The sequence below is a fragment of the Sprattus sprattus genome (genome assembly GCF_963457725.1).
Source record: "Sprattus sprattus genome assembly, chromosome: 20".
In the NCBI taxonomy this organism is placed as follows: Eukaryota; Metazoa; Chordata; class Actinopteri; order Clupeiformes; family Clupeidae; genus Sprattus; species Sprattus sprattus.
In genome coordinates, this window is record NC_137918.1 from 1,392,381 (window position 1) to 1,399,245 (window position 6,865).

A 6,865-nucleotide genomic window follows, 5' to 3' on the forward strand; every position below is an offset into this window, starting at 1 on the left:
ACATCCCATGTCATCGAGATCGGTTGTTGCCATTGGGTCATCAGCATTAACATTATGAAGTTTTAAACATGTACACAGTGCATCCTGGTCATGACGGGTTAAAGGTTTGAAAGCCTGTTTGCGAACACTTACACCACATATAATGACATCAGTTGCCTGCATATGTTCGTGCGTACCTGCATCAACAAAGACATTGTCCGCTGCAACTTCGTTTTGCTTACAATCACTCGGCACTCGTTTCAGAACATCACTGTAGAGTGGACGGTTGTCCGCACAGCTTGTTGGGCGGCTGGGTGAGTTCGTCATCTGGGCGTTGGAATGAATTGCTGTGACTCCAGTTACTTCAAACCGTGGTGTACTTACGCCAAAACATCGTGCATAGTCATAAACATATGTGAACAGGGACTGGATGGAGCTCAAATAGGCAACACAACTTGTTCTCTGACCTTTCTTGTTGACATTCCTGTTGGCATGTGAATCAACTAAGGCAAACCTTGCTCCTGCATTCACTATAGCACATGTATTGGCACACACGGTTAACAAACAAGCATCGTTGGTGAACAGGGCCCGCTGCAGTGCTTCATCAAAAGGCATGGCAACATCACGTAATGCATGGTCATAGTCATCAACCTGAATACATCCAGTGTAAGATTCACCAAAGTTTATTGCAAAATCACAATTCCACACTTCATACTGCCTTGGTAATTCAGACACAGCAATGTAACCCCTTCCATGGTCTCTTATTTTACCCTGTGCTAGCATTGAAGTGTAAAGAACAGTCCCCTTAATCAAAACATCATCAAGATCTCCACTTTGCCAGCTCCACACGTTCTTCATCTTAGACTTCAAAACAGCAGTCAAACTGATGGCACCACACTGCTTGTTGCGCACACGTCCAAACCGTGAATGATCTTGGTTGAAAGACCCCATCAGCACAGATTTCTCTGGAAAGTCAACAGATTGATTCACAGAACAACAATCAGTAGCATCATTTTCTTTAGCATTAGTTGACAGTGAGTTTACAGAGTCATGACACATATTCAGAGAGTTGGTAGAGTTAGTTTGAGAGTTGGTAGAGTAAGATTGAGAGTTGGTAGAGTTAGATTGAGAGTTGGTAGAGTTAGATTGAGAGTTGGTAGAGTTTGTTTTTGCGTCCGAAGACTCAATGGAACTTGTTTTTGCGTCCGAAGACTGTATGGAACTTGATGAGCAAATTTGTGAGCAGTAATTAGCAGGATTTGCGTCCGAAGACTGTATAGCGTCCGAAGACTCTGTTGCGTCCGAAGACTGGTGTGTGTGGGCTTTTTTTTCACGAGGACGCCCAACCTCGTCACAGGAGACCAAGTCAGCCTGTGTCTCTGCCACCAGAGACCGCTTGCTCGCCACCTGTAACACAGAAAACTCATAATAAATGATCAAGTCTAACATACCATACTTCATTAATAATTTCATACAGTTGCAGTGTAATCATTCAAGTATGCACAGTTGCACATACTTTCAGCACAGTAATGCATATATTGAGATCATAAATATTCAGCAACTTCTTAACTTTGAAATGAAACATACGCTGCATGTCTATCAAATACATTGAAAATGTGAGCAACATTTTTCAAGCAAATGTAAAAACTACTGCAATCATCAAGACTGTATATAAGATTTGGGAGCGACATTCAAAATGAACCTTTTCCTATTAAACACACAATCATATCACATCAGGACAATGAAAAGTTCAACGCCCTGACCTCAGTGGACCTCAAGTCGGCTTCTCTCTTTTTGCCTGCCATGGACCGTTTACTTGGACGCGGCATCTGTAAAACAGAAATCAGAAACAGTCCAGTTTGTCATTAGCATACAGTTACACATAGACTTATTCATTTAATTTAAACCAAATACATTCAAAAGTTAAATTATACAACACTTGCATGAGCAAAGCATACTGTAATATTCTAGCATTTCAGAAGTTTTTAACAAGTTTCCCAATAAAATCATACACATTCGCACACTCAATGACTACAGGGCCTGTGGCACAAGAGCAATCACACTACAAATTATACCACCTATCCTGGTAACAGCCAATGCATCCATCCTGAGATCAGGCAAGCATTTCTACAGTCATCTGTGCTCAACTGGGCAGCCAACAGACCATCTTCCAACTGACCATGACTAAGCAATGTTTAACATTATATCTCAGATGTATAATTTGTCTATTACCTCAGAGAAAAATGACCATTTATGGGTTGTTTTACCACCATAGATCTATCACTTTTTTAACATGGAACTTTCATACACCTAGGCTCAACCACCAGACTCTGTAGATTTATTGGACAATTGTCATCCCAATATTCAGACATCATTTTTTAATACAGATCTATATTAAAAACACCCAAGTATCACTGATAAGTCGAAAGCACAAAGGAAACCCAATGTAATCTGACCTCCCATCTCAAAACTGGTTTTTACATCTTAGCATAAAACTGCAGCGTTCCATGTTAATGTTTCCTGGGATCAGGCAAACGTTTCTAAGGTGAAGTCAGTATAACTAGACAGTCAACAGGGACTCTTATCACTGACCATTAGATTTAAAAACATCCCTCCTACTTTCACGTTTAACCTGCATACATGGTTGCACATACCGGCTTTCAGCAATACTTAGCAAAACATATCTTGCAGTCTTACTACTTTTAACATTGCATGTCCATAAGTGATACGCTTAATATGGATGTAACAAATAAAATGTGCTTACCTTCAATCAACAAAGTCAAACTTTTACAATCTGAAAAACAGACTAATCTTAATACAAGTTTATGGCATCACTATACACATGACCATGATTACAAATCTCATTGAACACATGCAACTCTACAGACTTTACATATATTATTATAATGTGTACCTACGGTCAGCTGGCATTACATTGATTGGGAGAATAACAGGCAACATAAATGGAAGCATTATCAAACACACACGTTTTCTTGAAAATGTAGACCAAATTAACTGTTCACTGATTTGTTTAACACTTTGCCTATATCAGTATTTGACCTAAGTCAGAAAATGCATCATCTCGTTGAACACATGCAACTCTACAGACTTAACTTGCATTATTACATTGATTGGGAAAATAACAGGCAACATAAAAATGGAAGCATTATCAAACACACAGGTTTTCATGAAAATGTAGACCAAATGAACTGTTGTCACTGATAAAGACTTTGCCTATATCAGTCCTTGACATAAGTCAGAAAATGCATCATTACGCCAATTAACTATTGACAATAGGTAACTTTTTCAACCGGGCTGATTTGTGATGGTAAAACAGAGGATAATATGATCAAACGAAAGGGATCTGGCTGAATGGTTCAGCTTGTCCTGTTTAGTTATAGTATAATGACAGTTTTTATACCCATCCATGTCACATTCAGTGTTAGTATACTCTCTTAAGAGATCAAAAAAACTGCCTGGTCCTAACCATTTCACATCATATAAGTGACAGAGGTAACTCACCATGAGACAGAACTTTGCTGCTAAATACCAAATTATCTATAACATTGACGAGCAGATAATCGACGGCATTAAATGTATGAACATAAAATATCTACTCACAAAGAATGTCCCAAATTCAAACGCAAACTGTTCAAGGACAAATTCAGTTGCTAGTTGAGCGCTTTAGCTGCACTCATTTCACATGTGACAGAGGTAGCAAGACACCATGAGTGCTAACATATAACTTCGCTAAATACCAAATTATACATTGACTTGCAGAAAATCGACGTCATTTTTAAATGATCTAAACAGCATTAAATGTATGAACACATGTATGTTTTTCACTATACTTCAACACTTGAATTTAATAACATGTTTCCTTAAATCCTGCATACTGCAAACAGCCCTAAATTATCATGTCTTGTGTGTCTAAGACTGGTAAGCAACGGTAAAATAGGCTACCTAATGTTAACCCATGCTTGTATTTCGAGCCCGGACTTTATTTGTCAGTGTTAACCGTGCCCCAGGTTACTTTTACTAGCCCGGTTTCAAATTTAATTATTTACAGAAGTTGATCTTGCTGCCATCAAATGTACTGACTACACATTACAGCTATTAACTGTTACACTGACGGGTGATTCGACGTCTAGCGTCGCGTAGCATTCTTTGGTTAACAGCTAGCTATCTAGCTGGTTTTGCAACCTGTTAGCCAAAGCAGGCACATACGACAACGTGTATATTGACCTCGTCTAATTGAACTGTTTAACATAGCATAACTAACATCTCTGGCAAACACTACTCAACACCTATAAAATATTATACCGCGTGGTCAACTCAATTTTACAGAGACATTAAGGAACACGTCTTACCCCATCAACTGTCGTCGAGAAAAGGATATTTCAGAAGTTTGTAGAAAAGATCGTATGGCTTCCGCCTGGTCAAAATAAAAGTCCTCTTGCGTACAAGTATCTTCCCAAATGCAAAATAGCCTGCATGAAAGATGTCATGCGCTTGTCCAACGTCCACATCTGAAAACAACGACTGAATTAACAGTATTTAGGCCTCTAACTTTATATTCATTCTGTATTTTCTGCCAAATGCTTTAAGCACCTGTGTATGCCTTTATTGGAGAACAGGGTGTCCCATTGTTTAAACATTGTGCATACAGAGTGGTGTGTGAGGATGCACAGAATCAATGTGACCAATAGTGTTCAGGTAGAAATGAAATGATGTTATTCAAACAAATAACCTGGGGGGTATTCCTTGTGCATGGTTAAGTGTTTAACCTGATACAGTTATCTCAGAGTAAGTAACCTCCTAAGAATGTATAAAGAATTATTTATCAAATTTAATGTAGGAAATAGAAAGTTCTACACAAAACAATGACAAAACAAAAAACAAACAGCCAATTGAATTTGGCCGATTCGCTGCATGAACCCTCCATCGCTGCTTGCAGCTATATTTAGGTTTCCTCCGGTAGGAGGTAACCTCTTGTTATTGTAGGCTTTCCTATTATTATTATTATTATTATTATGTTGCTGCAATGGAAGTCAATGGCAGCCCCTAGAACCATATGGTAACTTTTTGTGAAATTTGGCACACTCATTAAGGACAGTCCCTTCTTCATTCTCACCAAGTTTCATGGCTCTAATTACACCACTCTAGCGCCACCAACAGGTCAAAGTTGGACTTTTGTAACACACACAACTTTTGAACCGTATGACCGATTTTCAAAAATGAGGTACCATTGGATTCCCTGGATCAAGACGAATAAACGGGCCCCGCTCCGCGAAAGCCTCCGGTGTATAGATCTTCCGCTATTTCCGGTTTTATCAAAAACCTTTGAAAGCCTTCTCCTCCTACAATTTTTGGCAAATCTTCTTCAAAATCTCCTGAGATGATCTTCAGACCTAGCCTCACAAAAGTTATCAACAGAATTTTTATCCTCACAACCGTTTGTCCGGTACAGCAACTCAAATTCAGCAGAAAAGTCGCCAAACAGGAAGTGAAGTCATATCTTGGCAAATCTTTGACAAATCAACACCAAACTTGATATGTCACTGGCAGACACTACAACATGTTGCCATGTTCAAAGGCAACTTCATATCTTCAAAAATGATTGATATAAAGCAAATTGGATAAATTGTTAACGCTTAAACAATGCTTTACACATCAACAGGTCAAAAAGTGATACTCTGATTGAATCACAAGTTCATGTGAAGACACTTGAGAATGTTTAGAACACAAATCTGAAAAAAAATTGACTGTAAGATGAAAAGTAGATTTTTGGTGAATATTTGAAATAGGCATGCTTGGCTAATTTCTAGGGTGATTTTCAGTAGAAGGACTCTCTCTCTCTGCTCCTTTGCGCGTGTGTGCTCCAGATTCTCTCTCTCACACACACACACACACACACACACACACACACACACACACACACACACACACACACACACACACTGACAGGCTCCTTTGAAGCACACACACACAACATTAAAGGAAATGTAGGGATGACCACACCCCTTCTCACTCTTAGCTTGAAGGCATGGCCCTTGAGGATCTTCAAAGTAATGCATTTGAAATGTAATATCCCATTGGCAAGTCTGTAGCATGGATCTTTCTATACAATGACAAATTGTCACAAAAATTCATTTTTCCCTGGTTCGCAATGTTTGAAGGAGGAAACCGCCATCGCTGCTTGCAGCTATATTTAGGTTTCCTCCGTAGGGAGGTAACCTATTGTTATTGTAGGCAAAAATTCTTGTACCATGGGAGTCAATGGCAGCCCCTAGAACCATATGGTAACTTTTTGTGAAATTTGGCACACTCATTAAGGACAGTCCCTTCTTCATTCACACCAATTTTCATGGCTCTCATTAGACCACTCTAGCGCCACCAACAGGCCAAAGTTGGACTTGTTTTAACACACGCAGCTTTTGAACCGTATGACCGATTTTCAAAAATGAGGTACCATTGGATTCCCTGGATCAAGACGAATAATCGGACCCCGCTCCGCGAAAGCGTCCGGTGTATAGATCTTCCGCTATTTCCGGTTTTATCAAAAACCTTTGAAAGCCTTCTCCTCCTACAATTTTTGGCAAATATTCTTCAAAATCACCAGACATGATCTTCAGACCTAGCCTCACAAAAGTTATGGAAATAATTTTGATCCTCACAACCGTTTGTCTGGTACAGCCACTCAAATTCAGCTGAAAAGTCGCCAAACAGGAAGTGAAGTCATATCTTGGCAAATCTTTGACAAATCAACACCAAACTTGATATGTCACTAGAAGACACTACAACATGTTGCCATGTGCAAAGGCAACTTCATATCTTCAAAAATGATTGATTTAAAGCAAATTGGATAAATTGTTAACGCTAAAAC